Consider the following 21,929-nt stretch of genomic DNA (forward strand, 5'->3'; position numbering starts at 1 on the left):
AAAAACAAGCGGTGATAGTTCCTAGTCGGAATGTCCCGGAATCGATCCCGGGTGCGCACCATGAACTATTCGAAGCTATGTGCTTTTTAAGCAATTACGTAAGTATCTTTTAGACAGTAGACCATGACAAAGCCTTTCTCGTTCTGAAAGGAAACCCGTGCTCAGTAGTGAGCCGGTGATGGGTTGATGATGATAATTTCAAAAATAATATGTTCTTTTCCTGGGTAGGCGGGAATCCTCATGGATGTCAATTGACATGCCCAATTTTACTGAAGTTCTCTCGGCGACCTACGGGCTTAATCCTCCTGCCTCCTCTGGCCTTCCTTCCCGGTACTAGGTACTATCCGCCAACCATCAGAAAAGGGGCTGTCCAGTGTCCAGTCAGGCTTCGTTTGCCGTTTGCTTGGACCATGCATCGTTCACACATTTGTCTCATTATGGACTGCAGCATTTATACACTCTTTTTCTATCTCTCTTCACTGTTTAGCATCTGTGGCACCAGACTGTCTTTTGTTAGAGGTTCTGCATCTCCGCGTGGTCAAAAATCTACTGTTGTTTCAAAAAATATGATTGTTTTGACCAAGCAATCGTTGACCGTGAGTAACCGCATAACTGAATTGATTATATTAGTAGCAATAAAAAGTGTCATTTACGTTCCCACCGTGCCTCGGAGAACTTGTTAATGCGTCGATTCCGGTTATTATTATTTAGTAACATCTGATGATTATTATCGTTGACGCTTGGATAAAAAATATTGTGATGTTAAGTTTTTGATGGGATTCTATCTCATATCTAGTTACCACTCACGACCGCTTGTCTGTAGTTACCACTTCCTGTCAATCTTCGAGTCTTCAATGCGCAACAACAGCGCGGTATGAGCAATGTGTTCATACTTCATACGCGACCGAATTTGTGATAATATGAATTAAAATTTACAAAAAAAATAAAAACCGACTTCGTTACATAAACACTAAAAATTGAAAAATAATTTAATTTATTCCCGAATATATTATGTATACAAGAGTTAATATAGTTCCATAATAATACTTTTTGGTGCCGGTGCCAATTAGCTTTAGCTGCGCGAATCGTCTGGACTTCATATTTTTATGGGACTCCACAATGGCACCTCATTGGCACCGACCCCAAAAAATATTATTATGGAACTATATTAACTCTTGTATACATAATATGTTCGGGAATAAATTAAATTATTTTTCAATTTTTAGTGTTTATGTAACGAAGTCGGTTTTTATTTTTTTTGTAAAAAAATTTTATTTCACAATTTTTAGTGGCCCCATGGAATTATGCTATGACTGGTTAAAAATCTACTGTTTACTAAGCTATTACACTGATCGCGAGCAATTTACTCTTATCCGTCGAGGAGTTCCAGTATCTATCTTCGAAGATGTTCATCAGATCTTCACCAAATTGAAATGGGACCAACTTTGAAGTATACCCTTTCAAACAAAAAAAGAATTTTCAAAATCGGTCCAGGCGTTTTTGAGTAATCGGGGAACATACATAAAAAAAAAAAAAGATTCCGACGAATTGAGAACCTCCTCCTTTTTTTGAAGTCGGTTAAAAAGATTCCCTCCTCCCTGCTCAACAGCTCAACGGTTAAAGGAGCGGATTAAATAGAAAAGTTGTATATTCAAATAAGCGTTTACAAGTCACACCTCTAGAAAAATAGAAACTTTAGGCCATAAACCGACTTTGGATAACCATCTGAGCTTGTTGTAGCGTAGAAAGGGACGCTTAGAATTAAAACTTAGACACATAGATACACTTTTTTTTTTTTTTTTTTTCCTACCATAAAGCACCATTATAAAATGGCAGCTTTATTACTACTACTAGATACACTTAGAATTAAAATTTAGACACATAAGTAGATACTTACTAATTATTTTTCGATGTTTGCTTACTTTTTTACACACCTACCCTACGTTTTCATAATTATTCTGAACGGGAGAAGTGCTTCGAAACATCAACATGTAAATCTGCCACACATTAGTTTGAAATGCTCTTTTATTAAAGTTATGATAATATTGTGTATTTAACCGGTTTTTGAAATTGCAAATACGAGATATTTTCAACATCGTTACATATAAGTAACCTTTATAAAGGTTAACAATAATTGACTTTTATTATTTACCTTAAGTGGTCAAACTTGCTCCACTTAAAGTAAACAATAAAAGTCACTCTCTTTTAAAGGTCTCAAAAAGTAGAGCACTTACAGAAAAGCTTTCTACAGGTCATTGAAACCACGTAGAAAAGCGAATAACACATACAAATGACTCCAATTTGCCACGCTAATACGTGGCACTAAATCATAACTATACACAGTAAAGGGATAATTCTAAAAATAAAGCTTCCACTTAATCATCATCAAGAAAGCATCAACGTAAAAAGGGCATGCAAAGAAATGGGAATAAAAAGTGACAGTTGACTAAGTTGGTTGTTGGTAAGGAATAAGAACTGGAAGAGTTAAGTGGGGTATACACTGCAGGAAACTTCCTTTTTAAGTAGATATTATTCTTTACTAGATGTTGCCTAAGGATTTAGGTTTTTTTTAATTGCGTGAGAACTCTTATATTTTGCGGGATAAAAAGTAGCATTATATCCATATTCAGGATGTAATCCATCTCTGTATATCTCAGATTGCAAACTATAGAAGCTAAATAGGAAATAAGACCGTTACTAGGTATTTCACTAGTTTAATTGCAACATTAGCACTGCTCTGTTACACAGACGTTAACTTTTTCCAACTTTCTTTGCCCACTTTCCCATTCATTACAATTCATTGTTTTTCATGACTTGCGTTGTATGTATGCTCACCGCTAAAGAAACATCTTCCTCTATATTTTTAGGGTTCCGTACCTCAAAAGGAAAAACTGAACCCTTATAGGATCACTTTGTTGTCTGTCTGTCTGTCTGTCAAGAAACCTACAGGGTACTTCCCATTGACCTAGAATCATGAAATTTGGCAGGTAGGTAGATCTTATAGCTGACATTTGGGGAAAAATCTGAAAACCGTGAATTTAGGGTTAGATCATACAAAAAAAAATTAATTGTGGTCATGAACTAATAATTAGTATTTTCAACTTTCGAAGTGAGTGACTATATCAAGTGGGGTATCATATGAAAGGTCTTCACGTGTACATTCTAAAACAGATTTTTATTTATTTTTATGCATCATAGTTTTTGAATTATCGTGCAAAATGTGGAAAAAATACGACTGTAGTACGAAACCCTTATTGCGCGAGCCTGACTCGCACTTGGCCGGTTTTTTTTAAATAGTCAACCTTATTATTAGACAGTAGTTTTTAAGTCATAGCTTAGACAATGATTGCGTTGAAATTGTTTTTTTATACGATTTCAGCTTGCTTTACGGTCTCATTTGATGATAGTAACTGATGATGCAGTACAAGATGGAAGTGGGTTAACCTGAGAGAGACAGGTATGGCAATATGTGTGTGTATGTGTGTGTGTGTGTGTGTGTAGCAAGTGTTTATAATAAAAAAACATTGACATCTGTAAAATCATCAAGAATATAAAACTCATGTTTTACTATCTTGTTGGTTTCTTCGCGGCATTTGAATCGAAACTTTATTTTTTACACAATTACATAGTTTTTCCATAACCCTTTCGGACTTATTTGAGTGCTGCAAATTTCTCTATAATGCTTAGTAATAAGCAAGTAAGTAATATAAAAATTGCTTGTTGACGCGTTCTTGCAGGTAAAGTGATAAATAGTGCCTGCCAAGACTCCCACTTAACGAAAGTGTGCAATGATTATGTGTTTCCTAGGAACAAAGTATCACTGGTCAAGAAAAAACCGAGTTTATTACGCTCTCCTATTAAACTTACGCATGAATCATGTATTTTTTTGTAATCCATACAACATTTTCCAGCGTACGTTGACATTGTGTAGGCTTATCTTAATAATAAGGACGTAAATGCATGTATATGAGTCACGGATGCTTGTTTGTTTGATGAACGCTGATGTCCCTTTCAACTGACATGCGCACATGCTACATTATATGATTATAGTCGTAAACTATGTTTTAAGTCAAATACCTACTCGAACTGGTGCTTCTAAAAGTGTATCTCAAATTACATTATCCATCAGTCCCTTTGTGACCACGACCCGTGCAATTCAAATATCGACAAGTGAAAACAAAAATTAATCGTGGTATGTACCCGTTATATATAGGTATTAAAATATTACCCATAGTTTTCTGTGCATACAATAGGATATAAACTCACTACTACGTAGGTACAGTTTATATACCTACGTACAAAAAATACGTACTAAAAATAATTTAAGATTTATAAAATTAAGACTGCAGCTGTGCAAGTTTTTAAAAAACACAATAATATGTTCAAATCTCACACTTATTTGTTTTTAGATTTTGAATTATAGTCTAATGATTATTATGAATCCCGTATGACAGATAACGGTATGCACCTACCCGTTATCTACATTTAAATTATGGGCCTTCAAAATCGCAAAATTTTAAATATGGGTTTTTTTAAGGTTCGACAAAAGACACGAACGTCGATCACCACATTACAATCTGGAGGTAGGTACCTATCTAATTTAATAACGTATATATATTCTATACGCTATTGAATATTGTAAAAAACTTTTGTCATGCAAATCCCGATTTACGTACGTACAGCCAGACATATAGACGTTGCATTTTACAACTACAGATTGTATATGAGTATGAATTATAAAATCACAGCGTAAACCCTAAGAACTATAATTATTGCCATGGCCCCATAAAATCAATATGGCGGCCGCATCGCGTCGCGTCCGTGCATATTAAATACCATAAGTATTGTTCATAAAACACACCATGCATATTAATGGGGAGATAGTACATTTCTCGATACTGAAAGCTATAGTTCCCATGATGTCATAGGATGTGCGACGGTTAAGGTGGTGTCTATGAGGGCAATGAACTTGTTGGAGAAAGAACTTTAGGTAGGTACATACACAGTTTATTGCACTATTAAATTCGCTATTATTAATCAAAAGAGTATTAGAAACATCTGTTAATGCATTAATGCATTTTTCTAATAATCTTTTGATTTTGGATTAGTTCTTTTACAAATTCATAAAAAAATTTCATTTAATGTAAAACATCGCATCGTTACAATACGTACGTTAGGTGCCTTGTATCGATATTTTTTATGTCGATATTTGTGTATGTATATGTTTGTTACTCTTTCCCGCAAAAACTGGTGGACGGATTTGGTTGTTATGGAGATAGATCCGTCTGTCCGTCTGTCTGTCGTGTCTGTCAAGAAAACCTATAGAGTACTTCGCGTTGACCTAGAATCATGAAATTTGGCAGGTAGGTATGTCTTACAGCACAAGTAAAGGAATAAATCTGAAAACCGGAAAACCGTGAATTTATGGTTACTTCACACAAAAAAAATGTGTGTATGAACAAATAATAAATATTTCCAATTTTGAAAATAAGATAACTATACCAAGTGGAGCATTATATGAAAAAGCTTTACCTGTATATTTTAAAACAGATTTTATTTATTTTTATGCATAATAGTTTTTGATTTATCAAGCGAAATGCCTAAAAAAAATACCCGAGTACGGAACCCTCAGTGCGCGAGTCTGACTCGCACTTGGCCGGTTTTTTAATGCAAATTGTAACATTGTAAACCTAGCCTAACATGAGTTTAAAGTGCTCGTTCAAAGTGTAACATGCAAAGTAAAAGATCAATGAACTCAAGGCATTGTCTATAGAAAAATCTGTTAACATTCTGTCTGTTAACTTCCTCACCTTATCACGAAAGCTCATTGAAAATTTCCGTTTCCTATCTTTCCTCATTCAATCTGATAATCTATACTCTTAATTACTAATATTATAAATGCGAAAGTGTGTCTGTCTGTCCAATCTGTCCGGTCTGTTGAACCGATTTTGATCAAATTTGGTACAGAGGTAGCTTGCATCCTGGGGAAGGACATAGGCTTTTTCTATCTAAGAGTTTCCACGGGATTTTAACAACCTAAATCCATGCGGACGAAATCGCGGGCATCATCTAGTTTACTATATTTTTATTTATTTTTTATTCAGATACAAGTTAGCCCTTGACTGCAATCTCACCTGGTGGTAAGTGATGATGCAGTCTAACATAGAAGCGGGCTTACCTGAAAAGGGTATGTCAGTTTTTATTAAACCCATACCCTACCCCTTTGGTTTCTACACGGCACGGTACCGTAATGCTAAATCACTTGGCGGCACGGCTTTGCTGGTAGGGTGGTAACTGGCCACGGCCGAAGCCTCCCACCAGACCAGACCAGAGATTTAGAAATTATTAAATTCTAAACTCCTGCCCGGAATCGTACCCGGGACCTCCCACTAATAAGACCACAGAGCTTACCACTGCGCCAGGGAGGCCGTCAGTTTTAATACGCCTTGCCATTCAGATGATTCCATAATCCAAACTAGCCTCTGTGTAGAATCATCATCATCAATCCATCGCCGACGGGTCTCCTCTCATACTGAGAAGGGTTTAGGCCATAGTCCACTATGCTGGCCGATCAAGTGCAGATTGGCAGACTTCACGCACCGTTGAGAACATTAAGTTATAAGAAAAATATCTTTTAATTTTATGGCTAATAGCAAAATATGGAAGCCAAAAATATTATTAGGAGGTATAACTTTATTGTGAAATGAAAAATCATTAACGCTAAAGTTTTGAGCTCAATACCTACTCGTATTAACCAAGTCGAAGTCAGGTTTCTTAGGACATGGTATTAAGATTTTTCAAAAAGGAACAAAACCCGGATGGTTTTAATCTAGCAGCAAAATAACACTGCAACTTAATTGCAAGAATCGCTTCAATTTAGAATTTCTATTAAAAATTCCTATACTTCATTATTATGGGATCCACGCCTTCCTTTTAGGTGCAACGTGCACTGAGACCGCTTCGATGCACATGTTAAATATTTTATATTCATACCGGTTTGAAAACTTTATTATCTCTGATTTCCATGCGACTGTTTTGATTTGTAATAGTAAAAAATTACCTAAAGCTTTACTTAAATTATATCAACATTTGTATATCTGGGCTATAAATTTTATCATTAATAATAAAAAATATATGCGCGTTTGCAGCAAAATTAAAGAAGCAATTTAGAAACAACTACGTTATTATATAGATATAAATCAAGATAAAAAAGCGAATAATATTTTTTATCATTTACAGCTGCCATTGCTATACAATATATTCATACATAGATCACTTCATATAAATATAAAAATCTGAGTGAAGTATAAACTGTATGTTGTATTTTAGTTAAGCTCTCACACTTAAACAGTTTCATAACAGTATTGTTGATGCGTTGTCACAAGTTTATCGCAAAATAACCGATTCTGAGCCTATTTACATCAATTCCTAAACGAATCCAACCGGGAAATTATTGGTAGGTACTTACTTTTGAGAGAATTTATAGCATGTCTGTGTTAGTCCGAAATAGAATGCAGAGTGAACTAAAGTGAGAGACCTCTCGTTTTCATCCTCAATCGACGATATCCTATGGATGATGTGAAATCAAAGAAAAATAGTCGTTTCATAGCCTAACTAGTGTCAAATATAGGCAACATTTGACGCCTGCCAGTGACGTCGAAGCCTCGACGTTTTGTCACAAGTTGCCCAACCGTCGCGTCGTGAGCTGTGATAAAGCGCATCTAAAATTCAAGGCGTTTTTAATCCTTGTGTACGTATAATCTTTACACAACACCGGCATTGGTTAAGCGGTCCCGACATCCTGGTGTTCTTTTTTTAAGCCAACTTTGTAAGGTTTCCCTCCTTGATTGTAATTCTACGTAAGTCATGTTACTCAAAGATGTTGAGATTTCAAAATATAATGTTGAAGAACTATAATTCTTTTGTTTATAGATACAACATAACAATATAAGTTGATTAGCAAAAAACGTGACGATAATAATGTCTGTATGTTCACAGAGCCTCAATAGCTCAACCGGTATAGGAGTGGACTGAAAACCGAAAGGTCGACGGTTCAAACCCCGCCCGTCGCACTATTGTCGTACCTACTCCTAGCACAAGCCTGACGCTTAATTGGAGAGGAAAGGGGAATATTAGTCATTTAACATGGCTAATATTCTTTTTTTTTTAAAAACACGACGTTTAACAGTCTATAGTCCGCGACAGGTCGAGATGGCAATAGGGGAGGGAACGCTCCGCACAGCCCCTGCGATAACTCGGTGCGGGATAGCGCGGGCGACGTGCGGGTGTGCGGGGCGTCCCCCCGACTCATACCCAGATTGCCATCTTGACCTGTTGTGTACTATACATGTGATATTCATCATCATCATCATCATCGCCAGTCCTGAGCACAAGTCTCCTCTCAGAATGAGAAGAGTTTATGCCGCAGTCCGCGACTCTGGTCAAGTGCGGATTGTCAAATTTCACACACACATTATAGAGATACTCTATACTGAGACCCCAACGTCTATCGGTTTTACGAACTGTATGCCCTCCCCAGACCCCAATGCCACTTCAGCTTCGCAACCCGTTGAGCTAAGTCGGTTACTCTAGTTCTCCTACGGATCTCCTCATTTCTGATTTGATCACCTAGAGAAAGTCCAACATAGCTCTTGCCAATATTTACCTACCTAAAAATCATAGCTCTGATTACAAGCCAATAATAATATGTAGTTGAGTAATACTAATGCCATAACCACACCATAACCATCGGGTAAATAAGGGAAGCTTGTAAGATAAGCAGGAAGCTAGCTAGTTGTACTAATAGTACATATTAGATCACTGTTGCAAAATAATAAACCTATCGTTATGCCTTTCGCACGCATATTACTGCAAAATATCACCCATGGTAGACATACAAATCATTATAATTCTTTCGTTATGTTACAAACAATAAAATCAATCTTAAGACTGTTCTGTAGAGTCTCTTTTCAAATAACTAATGGCTCTTCCATATTTTAACAGCATCATATAAGTTTGAGTTTTATTGTTGAGTTGGTAGAGCTCATTCTTTATTGTTATAGTTTTAGCACAGGGGTGGTTATCCACGCGTAACGTCATTTAGTATCATCAAAATTAAACGTATGGAATGGAACCTCTGGATATCTCGTCTTACAACAAGGAAACATACGCTAATAGAATCTACATGTGTCTCATATTTTTTGTTTTAAAGCGGTAGGTACCTAACGGCTAACTTGATATAACTGAACATTTTATTTTTAATTTTTTTTAATAATAATAGTGCATATAGAGGTAGATGTACTTGTCTTTAGATGCCGAATAGCATCGAACTTCCCAAATGAAAAGTTTTTTTTATTTTAATTTTATTGGGTTAATAGGTGGAAAATCTATGCTATTCGAGATCTTATACAATAAAAATAATACAATACTGCTAAATAAAAAAAAAACATAATATTCATTCACAACAATTATTGTAAAATTGTTGCCTTTTCTTTCTCACATTTACTTCTTTTTTTTTAGTTAAAATAATAGATGCTAAGTAAGTAATTATTAATTTTTTACTTTTTCTTTTCAGATTTGATGATCCAAAGTAACTAAAATAATAAGGTAAGGATATTTTTTAAATAAAATAAATAGCATAATTCAATCACTTCAATATCTTTCAAAATAATCAATTGCATACGTCATACTGAATCAGAATTGCAATAGTAAAGATCCTTTACTAGTAGAAAAATAGTAGGGGAGCCCAAACGGAGATTTTCTGAATTTACTCGAGCGCATCAGATTTAAGTTAATTAGATGCAGAAAAGTGTACATTTCAATAATTTGTCAATTTGAACGTTACATAAGGAAATGGGAGAGTCACAAAGTTTCAAAAATCGGCCAGGGTTTTCGGTTGCGTCCAAATCGTCAGTCTTTTGAATAGGAGCTAATTGAGCGTGCTCGATAAATATAGGATCAGATGCGTCACAAAATATACTAAGAACAAATATCTCGATATCGCATCCAATAAAAACGCAAATCAGGTCTTATTTTTTGAACAGATTATATATTTGGCCCCCTTTAATAACAAATGTAACCCCCCCCCCCCAGGTTGAGAAACGATGCCGTAGACAAACATAAATGTGGACGCAACCTAACGCAAGTGCAGACTGCAGACCACTAAATCCGTTTAACTTCACTGAAGGCTAGTAAAGGTAATCATGTAGCAGGTTCAATTGCTTGACAATTTTTTTCCACCGCTCAAGTGGACAAACCTGACCATTACAAAGATCCTAGATCGTATCTAGGCAGGACTTGTCGTGGCTTGCTGCAGAGCTTATTAGGAATACAGTAAATATCTTAGACTTTTTAAACACGTAACTTTTCCGTTGAAATATGCATTCTATAGATCTTGAAACCAGACAACATAAAATTATTGAAAAAAAAGTTTAGATATTGTGTATGAGTGTTATGATTATTGTTATTTTTAATTGCTTTTAATAGATTTCAAAACAGTGAGGGGACTCTCCATTCGACGCGTGTTTTCAAATAACGGGTCTAGTTTTTTTTTAACCTTCTTCCAAATAGGAAGTGGTTAGTTTAGGTATGAAGTCAGACGAAAACAAGAAGACTTTAACAAGAACATGCATACGTGAAATAACAAAAAAATATTTTTTTAATTTGTACCGGCTTTGGAAGTTAGTTTTTTGAAAATTATTCCTAAAGTTAGTGTCGATCTGATAAAGATCTTTGAGATGAAAGACGGAACTCTTTCTTGAAAAACGTGAAAGTCCAGAAAAAAATTCAGCCTAGAATTATTACTGTTAAAGAATTTTCCATAATTACATGATCCTTCAACTTAACGGACTCTGACGTTTGATACGATAGCTTGGTATAATTTAATTATTATCATTATAAAGAATAAAATATCTTTCAGGGAAGAGTCCCTAAAAAAAAAGTCGCCACCTCGCGACACAATTTTTTGCTCTTATTTCGCTATATCTTTACTAGCGTAGGACTTCTTGGACCGATTTTATAGGCATTGGGGATCGTAAAGGCTCTGCATTTGCATTTTATCAGTACATTTAATCCTTTTAATGTGAACTGCGCTGTGATACTTTTTATTGGCTCTTTCGAAAAGGATCTTTACTATTATTTTTATGGCCGCTAATAGGCTACTATGTCGAATACACATTGTGGAATAATTTATCTTTATACTTAATTTTATTTAAGTTCTTTTTTAATATGACAAATAAGTTTCTCACGGTTTTTTAATGTTGTTTGTCGTACTCTACTCTAGCTTTTCCCTTTTTCTAACTTCTAGCTTGCATCTTGGACACGGGTAGGTATAGGCTACTTTGTATCCTGAAAAATCTAAGACCCTCCACTGGATTCTTATAAAACTAAAAAAACACGTCGATGAAGGCGCGGACGGCTAGTTAAAATTCTATAAAATGTGTGCAAGAAAAATATTCAAACAGCTGATACATTATAGACACTTAAACATGACACAAGTTTCACGACATTCTTTAATAATAACGATGGCTATTATTCAAATCAGCTTTGCGACGGAAAAAACTTAAAGCGCCGCGAGCCATTTTCGAATATTATCGAGAATAATAATTATATATGTAGAAGAAATAGACTGAGAGCGGTTACGCACTCATCCGATCCGAATCCGTGAGAACACGGATATAAAAAAACTCGGACCGAATTCAGATATTCCTTACGCACTAATCTGATCTCTGATCCAAATCCTAGCTATTCAGTGGACATCTTTGACATATCTACGTCATAATTATGTCCGATTTGAATTCAAGACACTTACGAGATATTCTCACGGGTGCAATCGTATGACGGAACTCGGATCTAGTGCGTAAGCTACCATACAAATAGTTCTATGACTACTTCGGAACGTATTTTCAGGGATTCGGATCGGATGAGTGCGTAACCGCCCTTAAGATGATGAAGACTGCAAGAGCCGCAAAAGTCGTAGCCGCTAAAATGCAAAAACTTAGGTGAAATAAGGTAGCACTGAAAATCGACTGGTAAAGGCAAAGTCGTATTACCGAACGTTTATGATCGCAGAGTGAACCCACATCGAAATCCGACGAACCTTTTTATCACGTATCAATTCTACCGATTATTATTGGAAGCACACAATAATTAATAGGTAGTAAGGTACCCTTTAAAATCGTGACCGAGCTTCCTGTTTATACCTAATTGTACGCATGGGTGGCACACAAACGATCCTACGCGAAACTTTACCACCAATAAAAGGTAACTGTACGATCACATGGTATACTGTACATATGTAGTATTCATAAGTCATAGAGCATATTTTATTCAATACATAAGCAAAGTACCGTACCGATAGAGTATGAGCGCACATGCCACGGCTGTTTAGGGTGGCCATTGGGCTTCGGAAATACAAGACAATTAGGCCCTTTGGACGTTCACGTTAGTAAGGCAAGCCATTCTGATATCCAATCTGACATTTCAAAATATAGAAAAATCTAATTTTTGCTTTAATCAAACCTAAAAATTTTCAAATTAGATTTACTTAATTAATAGCATTAACTATAAAATATTTTATGATTGCGAAACTACGAAATATATTTCACTACAAAAGTTATTTCACCTAAAGAATTTCTGTGAAGTACTTAAATTATAATCTTAAAAAGCTGTAAAATTGTACATTTGCCAGAACAAAAAATGAAAATATTTTTTATAATTTTTATGATAGTGTTTGTACCTATTTTTCCTACACTTTAAGGAAATTTCTTAATAATATTATTTAAATGCATATAAAAAATTCCGGCACCGGTAGGATTCGAACCTCTCCTCTGGGTGTGGCGCCTGGAGCGCCATCGACCAGCTAGACCACGGTTCAGTCACTGCCTACTTAATAAAAAATATTTAGAAAATATTGTTGATCAGGAATTTTCCAGCAAAATAAAAATTATGGAGTATACACACAAATCGCACCAAACACTCAAATGCCTGAGGTCATTTGACCTGCTTTGTGAATTACAAAATGTCATCACAACTTGAGAAGATATTATTAATGCACACATACATTACATACATAGAAACGTTAGAGGTAAAAGTTTGTATACTTGCCTAAATTATGCTTTACGAACCAAGTATCTCCAATGCCTAAGAATATTGTGATGAATCTTGTTCTACGTAATTACACAAAATCAGAATGTGCTTCTACAACGATGAAACATATTTCATAGTTTTTTTCAGTTAGGTACGGATATATAAATGATGATCGATTCCATACTATCCAGAATTTATTTATTACAATATACACATATTATTATAACGTCTATAAATAAATAAATAAATCATTTATTTTTTCACCATTATTGCACGCCAAAATTAGGTGAAGCCACTGATGCCTAAAATAAGTTGTACACCCGTGTTATAGGCATCAGTGCTCTCCCCTTACAGAGTAGAATATTAAAAACAATAAAAGAAATTGAAAAACAAAAACATTTGTTAATGATATTACAGATACGAAAGTGTGTCTGTCTGTCACCGAAACGATCTTGACGAAAGGCATAGAAATAACTTACATCCTGGAGACCGACAACGGATACTTTTATCCCACATTAACAAAGATTTCCTACGGCATATTTACATAAATCCATGCGGATAAGTACTAGATAGCTCTAAATGAGCTAGTAGAAAAATAAGGGGTATGGGGGTAACAAAGAATATTGTAGAGCGTAGGTTAAATGTAAAAGGTGATTAAAACGTGACAGATAAATAAATAAAAACATTTTTAATCAATTAAACTTTTACAAATACTTTTAAATCGTAAAATGATCTACCATTTCTGGTTCAAAACGTCTTTCCTACCGAGTATAATGTTGTGTAGACTCTACTTTATCAGTAAAGCTCTACCGCAAACAAATAAAACCACAGCCTAGCTATATAAAGAGGATTCTGTGATACAAGAATAGAGAATACCTCAAAACAATTATCAACACTTAGGTCCCCAGTGTAATGTCGAGTGTATTCAGGTCATCAAGGTTATCTAGGCTGTGACAAGCGATAGGAATCCGCGTAGGCGCAGTGACATATCGCTTAGCGTTCCCAAGAGATGTGCCTTGTTGATCTATGTCGATATTTAAATAACCATTGTTTAACTTGCCTGTCTATCTAGACCCAAATGATTTTTCTTCTGACTTCTGATTTAAATTCATTGATAGTAAAACAAAGTTGTGGTAGCTATGTTTTAAAATCAAAACCTTATTTGAAGTTAAAATAAAACAGTTGTAGAAAAAAACTACTTATTAAAAGATAACTACCCATAGTAAAATAAACGCAAAGACTTTATAAAATAATCGAAAAAAACCAATTTAATGTTTTTTCTTTAGGTTGATTCATGTTTTAACTGTACGATACTTCAAATTCATGATACAATTTTATCAGAACAGGTTCATTAAAGTCGCTCCCCACATCTATTACTTTAGCTAGTTAAATATTTTGATACGCAATAGCAATAACAGCTTTGCTATAAAATCTAAACATGGCATGTTAATTTACAGAACCCTTTCCTAGGATGAAAGTCGTAAATAATTTATGGGTACATTAGCATATCGATAAGAATTTATCGACATAGCGCACCACTATCGAGTACATTTATACGTAATGTATGTCATAATGTACCTATATAAAGTACATATTTCTTAGAAGCTCTTGAGTTTATATCTGTTTTCAAGTGATCGTCAATATTAAACTCCTTTTATGCATATTTAGTTTTTATTTCCAGTTATTTATGTAGTTTTGTTTACTATTGTTACACCTGTAACACCTTCTTTTTTCAAAAAAACTTTGTTTCTATTCTTGTAGCCTGAATATTCCAATGATTGTGCAAAATGTAAGATTTTAATAAATAGGAAGACTAGACTGTAAATTGATATATTAAGGCCATATTCAATAATTAACTAAATTGTAAAATTAATAGAAGGCTAAATAATATTTGTACGTCTAAAAACAAAACGAATTGATTTTATTGATACCTATTTTCATTAATAAATTCATAACCATGTTATTGCGAAATACCATGAGAAAATAAGAGAAAGCCAGAAGTTACATAATAATATTATGCTCTTAACCATATTATTACACAACAAAATAAACATACATATTAATATATCTTCTTAATCACATGAACACTATGTTAACGACTTTTGGAATATCGCCCATTAGACTTTCACTTGTTTAGCATTCACCACCACGCTTGTTGAAATGAGAGTGTACCTACCCTGGTTTCGAGAGTGTATACCAGACGATTATATTGATAAATCAATTGAAAAACAGGTTAAACATTCATACGAACTATCACTTATGTGACCTCAGAGCAGAGCCCATAGAAATTTTGATGTCCAAGCTCTAAGTCTCTCGCAATACACAAGAATTACCATACAAACTATCAGACACCTCCATTCATGATAAGTACCTGAGCCGACTCGAATAGGTTTTGATTGAATATTTAAAAAAGTCACTATAACTTGCTGACGCATTTTGTGTCGCAAACTAGAGCTATTATAAAATTCTTATATTTATTACTAACTAGCTGCCCCGGCGAACTTCGTGCCGCCTAACAGTCGACTCTTTACAGGATTTTTTTAAAATTTTTTTCTCCGTAAGAACCATCCTCGTACTTCAAGGAATATTATAAAACAAGAATTAGCGAAATCGGTTCAGCGGTTCTCGAGATTTGCGATGAGCAACACATTTAGTGATTCATTTTTATATTATAGAGAAGATGTGAAAGAGTTGTATAAAAAGTTAGGTATACTTAGGCAGATTAATCTAGGCAATCTATCATAGAAACGCAAAAAGAACTATCTTGACATATTTGCCGCAAATTATGGAAACTTTCACGTATTTGGCATTTGGCCTTAGAAATCTGTTTATTTGAATTGGCATTTTGCGTGGTCTTGACTTTGAACCGAATTAGCACCTGCGCTTCGGACATTTTAGTAAATTATGCATAACACCTGTCGGTTTAAATGATTGCCATAGAACAAGCGAAAACGGAAACACTGTTCGATTTCGATTTAATATTATCGATTACATTTTCACTGATTTGATTTTATACTTTTTCTTTTTAATCCACAACTGAAAACCTGTAACATGTATTTTCCCTCAAAACAACTAGACCAATTTTCAGATGAGATTTATATTTCTATGAATGTGTTTTAGCTTTTACTAGACGATGCCTGCGACTTTGTCCGCGTGGTAGGTTTTTAAAACCCCCGTGGATAATCTTAATTTTTCCGGGATAAAAAGTTACTTACGTTAGGTAGGTATGTCCTATCTGGCATGCAAGCTATCTCTGTACCAATTACCAAATAGATACCATACCTGCGACCTCAGTCTGCGACTTAGTCTTACTAAATTAGTAGGTATAGTAATTGAAGTTAGGTACCTATAGTACACGACAGGTCGAGATGGCAATCGGGATAAGAGGCGGGGGACGCCCCGCACACCCGCACGTCAACCGCGCTCGCCCGCACCGGGTTAACGCGTGGGCTGTGCGGGTGTATCTTCCATAAGCTTCATAAAAACTTTAGAGCCAAAAAAATAACAACGGCAGGATAGCACCTGATATATTTACAGGACGTTGAACTCGTACAAAAACGTAATGAGATTACCACATTACTCGAGAGCGCAATTATAAAGACAAACACACACCTGCGTCACAACTCGCGAGGGGCTCTCACGTAATTTATGTCGTATTCAAGTTTATGTTAGGCTTAGCTCAGATGACAGGCGTTTGATGTGCGTTTTGCTACTGTCTGTACAAAGTGAGCTTAATGTTATTTAAGCACATTGCATTTGCGGATTTTAGACTTAGACCGCTTTGATAAATAGTAGCAGGCATGGGAATATTTCCTATAAGTACTTGTACTATACTACTTATTCTATCCTTTAAACCTGACTGTTCGAATATTACAAGTTACAGCACAAATATTTAATGCGTCCTTAGTTTTAAAAAGACGAATGTTATTCGAACAGTGTGTAACAAGTTTTACGCAAAAATGCTGAGGAGAAAGATGAAGTCATTAAGTTTTGAGTGACAACCAAAATAATTTGGACTCAAAAATATAATAATCTGCGCACGCGTTTTTATAAAGCGAAAAAGTTGATACCTTTACCTACCTGCTCTCCCGGAGTTCCAAAAAAAATTTTTTTTTCATAAGACTTACCCAGTAGGTTTTTTTTTATGATAAAAATTGTGTGATGATTGATAGAAACGGTGGTTAAATACTGCTTTTTGCAAACAAATGAACTACTTATCATAATATTATTTTAGTTTGCTATCACGGTATCATTTCTAGTAAGTAGGTTTCTAATTCAAGTTTTAAATTTTCAGGACACAATATTATTATAATCATATTAAAATATTAATAACTAGCTGATGCCCACGACTTCGTACGCGTGGATTTAGTATTTTAAAAATACCGTGGGGAAATCTTTGATTTCCTGGGATAAAAAGTAGCCTATATCACTCTACAGGTCTTTAAATAATATACCCATATAAAAATCACTTCGACCAGTTGCTCTGTTGCGACGTGATTAAAGGACAAACCAACAAACCAATAAACAAACACACTTTCGCGTTTATAATATGGGTACTGATTAAATTAAAATTAGTTCACTGAAATCGGAGACACTGGGAGGTTGATAAAATTGATATAGAAGGTTGAACAATATTCAACAGTGCTTTTATTAAAAAAAATATAAGTAAGGTATCTGTTATTTTGCATCTTACTTAATACTTCAATCTCAAATAACTGCAATGTAATTTGATTCCATGCATAAACAATGAAGATTGATAAATCTGATGACCAAACAAGGTCCTCCATCATTTTTACGCCGTTCACAAAGAGCTGACCTCTATATAAATGTCAAGTCGTAGTAATATAAATATTACTCCATTTATTATCCCTAAAAGGTGTTTTTATTGAAAAGTTTTATTTTTCATCTGCTAGTTCCTTATGAGTTCCCGATTACCTGCCATAAAATATAAGAAGTAAATATAAGAGAGATATAATATTGAAGCTTTACCTCCAATAAATATATCTAGAAGAAAGAACAAAGATCCTTATTATTTAATCTGCATGATCAGTCCTGACTTCTGACGTCTTGTGGTGAACTACCTAAGAATAAAATCTATAAGTTAATACTACCAAGAAAGAATACGTATTTTGTGACTTGGTGTGTATGTGGAGGATAATCACCGGAATCACTGCACTTATTTGAAAAATTCTTTCACCATATTTGAAAGGTACATTATTCCAGTCTAAATGAACACTGTCTTTTATGATATTATTTATTATATTTATAATTGTTCAAACCAGAAGACGAAGTCGGAGCGAGCTGCTCTCAGACCAAATTCTACGTCTAAGTTAAGAATAAAGATGACATATTATTTACAGCCGTACTCAGAGTCGCTAATTGTTACTAGAGTGATCTATCCTATGTTCAATGACGGTTCTTTTGTCTCGAAATTTGAATTAAATTTTTGGTATTTTTAATTAAATATATCTACCTACGTCATAATATTATTTCCTAGTCCACAGTAGGAAATTAAACAAACAAACATTTGAAACTTTTTGTTGATATTCACTAACACACAATACTTCTATAAATAAGTACGAGCTTATACGAGCGAACGGACGACGATGACATAAATTATTGAAAAACCGCTACTTATGTTTGAAAAAGTAATATCTCTCGACTCTCTCGACAACTAAACACATTTATTTTGTGACGGAGACATAAACACAGCTCAAGCAGAAAATAATGGCCGAGAACCGAACCCGCACTAAGGTCAGGTCAACCGTCATCTCTCGGAAACTAACCGCCGGCGGCCGGTAACGGGGTATGGGATAATGGACAGACAGACCGACATGACTCTGTTTACAGTTATTGTTCAAGATTACGATAACAACCACTATTTAAGAGTGATTGTTTTGTTGTCTTTGACTGAGTGACAAATTGATGACACGAATAAAGCTCTGGTTTCCTGGACCTGGCTTTCTAGGAAACCACGCCTTTTGTTTCAATAGACAACATATCAGTGACGTCATTCTATATTTTATAGAGCCACACTCTAATCAACTATTATTGAGCTCTGCAAAACAAATACGAAATGTTAGTTCATGTCAAAATTATTTTAGGAATAACTAAAATCCTACCCTGCCAAAAAGCGAACTCGAAAAGTGCGCCCGCCATACAGCCACCATATTGAGTTTTCCAAAAAAAATAGCTAGTGTCACTTGGGATGATGTATCTACCTATAGTACGCGACAGATCGAGATGGCAATCGAGGCTAAGGATTTTAACGATACCCCTGACATCCAAATCTGTTCAATCAATGTGTTCAGGCATTTAGATGTTACGCTGAAACAAAGAAACTTACATACATAGGTACATGAACACTCAAAGCATTACACTCCTTTTTTTAGACAGTCGAGTAAAAGTAGCTTTTCGCGATGTCTCGGTTTGGGGCGACCCTCTAGCTCTAAGGGGATAGATAGTATTTTTATGTAGTAAGTACATATTATACCTACCTAAATAATATTTTATTATACTGTGTTAGACATTGACATCTTAGCTCGGAGAGTAGAGTTTTTAAAAGTTCAAGGCGTAACAAATAATATTTAAGAGTTAAATATAAAATATCAATGTCCAATAACAATAAAAAATATTTATTCAAGTACATAAGTAGCTACCTCAGACGATGCTGCTTTATTGATTAATCATTTGATTATTGTGTCGCGGGCGAGCGCGGGTGACGTGCAGGTGTGCGGGCCCCCCCCCCCCCCCCCCGCCTCATACCCCGATTGCCATCTCGACCTGTCGCGGACTATATCTTATATAGCTATGTATACTGAAAGTGAATTTTTATCTCTATAATTATTATAAACAAAAAATGTTTCTACCTGTGTCCGTTATAGACTTTGAAACTATCCAACCGATGTGCTCCAAACCGGTTTCTTTGGAAAGACAATAATGCGAAGATGGTATACACTGTCTGAAGCGCTCGAGTATTTCTTCATGACTATTTTTATTTTACATTTTTGGAAACCTGTACACGCTCTCTCTACTAGTGAAAGGGCATACATCATAATATAACCTTTTTTTCTTTTTAACACCTAATCTTCACAACCAAATAGGGCCCCAAGATGCTCGAGTAAATCCCTTAGCCTCTCGGGCTCGCCTACTATAATATGCAATGTGGCGATACCTATAATATACATATACATATTATGTAATGTACGTCAGTGTAATATGTACATCCTATCTCGTATCGTAAATCGAATTTATTTGTATTCCGGCATTTTATGTCGCCCTGTATGTGGTACAGTCGAAAGGGATATTTGTTCTATATAGTTTTACTAGATGATGGCTTGGTGGATTTATGTTTTTTTTAATCCCAAGGGAATACTTTGATTTTCTGGGATAAAAATAAGCCTATATCCATTAACGGAATGCAAACTATCTTTGTACTAAATAGATGTTACCATGCGGCATCGTCCATGTGGAATTAGTAAGTGTTTTAAAAATCCCGTGAGAACTCTTTGATTTTCCGGGACATGTAGCTATGTCTATCACTGAGGTGCTGTGGAGGTATACCACCTCTACTCGCTGTTAATGATGACTGGCAGCTATCAATAATAAACTTCGAACATCGCTCAAATATGGAACACATACAAAAATCGTCCTGTTCTCGCAACGTGTAGTAGGTAGTAACTATCTAATGAAGCTGTGGATGGGTGATCCCCTAGTAGTTAGGACGTTTGCCTCCTAATTGGAGGTCTGGATTTCGATCCCGGGCCTCTAACTTTTCGCTTTTAAATATCACTTGCTTTAACAGTGAAGGAAAATGATGAAATGCCTGAGAGTTCTCCGTAATGTTCTCAAAGATGTGTGAAGTCTACCAATCCGCACTTAGCCACGTGATAGACTATGATGCCGTGTCATCACTACAGTGCACGATATACCCGCTCTCTGTATTGAGCAGGCGATGCGTTGATCATGATGATGATGATGAGTATCTAACAGTCTTTCATGTTCTAGTCTAGACAAATATTATTATTGGCTAAAACCAACTGATTTTTATCTAATAACCTGTTTAAAATCATATGGAAAAAAGAACATGAATTATGCAAAAAAAACTTCCCCAATTAGAATTGAATTTATTTGGCGCCGCCGCGCCGTGTTGTATTAAAATAATGAATATTTAAACCTACCTGAGTACTTACCTAGATAATTTAAAAAGGCACACTAAAAGGAAGTAGGTACCTAATTATTTTAAGCTTATTTCGTGGTTTAAAGAGATATTTTAATGTATATAATGGGTACATACCACGATTAATTTTTTATTTGTCGATTTTTTGCCGGACAGCTCGTGAAGTTCCAGCGTAAAGAACAAGAAAGAGGGTAGTTCGCTACTGCCCTTGACAGCTCGAACTTCATCTCTCGCAGCACCGCAGTCCCGTCGTGACCACGACCCGTGCAATTGGGTTGAAATATCGACAAATATAAATATAAATTAATCGTGGTATTTACCCGTTATATACATTAAAATAATATGTACCTACTTTAATTTTTGTACTAAGCTTTGTCACCGAGCTTTTGCTCTCCTTTATATAACTGTGTATAGACCTCTATACACGCTGGACCTACGATTGCAGACCTGTTTTTGAAGCAACTTGATTTTCGCCATTTTGGCCCTGATAGCAGCTGTTAGTTTCTGGCCTGGTCTGGTGGGAGGCTTCGGCCGTGGCTAGTTACCACCCTACCGGCAAAGCCGTGACGCCAAGCGATTTAGCGTTCCGGTACGATGCCGTGTAGAAACCAAAGAGGTATGTACGTATGGGCTTAATAAAAACTGCCAGGTTGGCCCGCTTCGA

The 21,929-nt window shown here is 35.3% G+C and overlaps 2 protein-coding genes across 2 annotated transcripts in view; one reads left to right on the forward strand and one right to left on the reverse strand.

The window, feature by feature from the left end:
• sano (serrano) overlaps positions 1–21,929 on the forward strand; it is a 100,800-nt gene that overhangs the window by 50,995 nt on the left and 27,876 nt on the right. The window contains 1 exon segment of the mRNA XM_069499652.1: positions 9,575–9,606. The gene's annotated coding sequence lies outside the window, so the exon portion shown is untranslated.
• LOC117983752 (transmembrane protease serine 9-like) overlaps positions 1–21,929 on the reverse strand; it is a 267,133-nt gene that overhangs the window by 28,530 nt on the left and 216,674 nt on the right. The window lies entirely within an intron of this gene.

This window comes from Maniola hyperantus, chromosome 7 (assembly GCF_902806685.2).
Source record: "Maniola hyperantus chromosome 7, iAphHyp1.2, whole genome shotgun sequence".
NCBI classification, from domain to species: domain Eukaryota; kingdom Metazoa; phylum Arthropoda; class Insecta; order Lepidoptera; family Nymphalidae; genus Maniola; species Maniola hyperantus.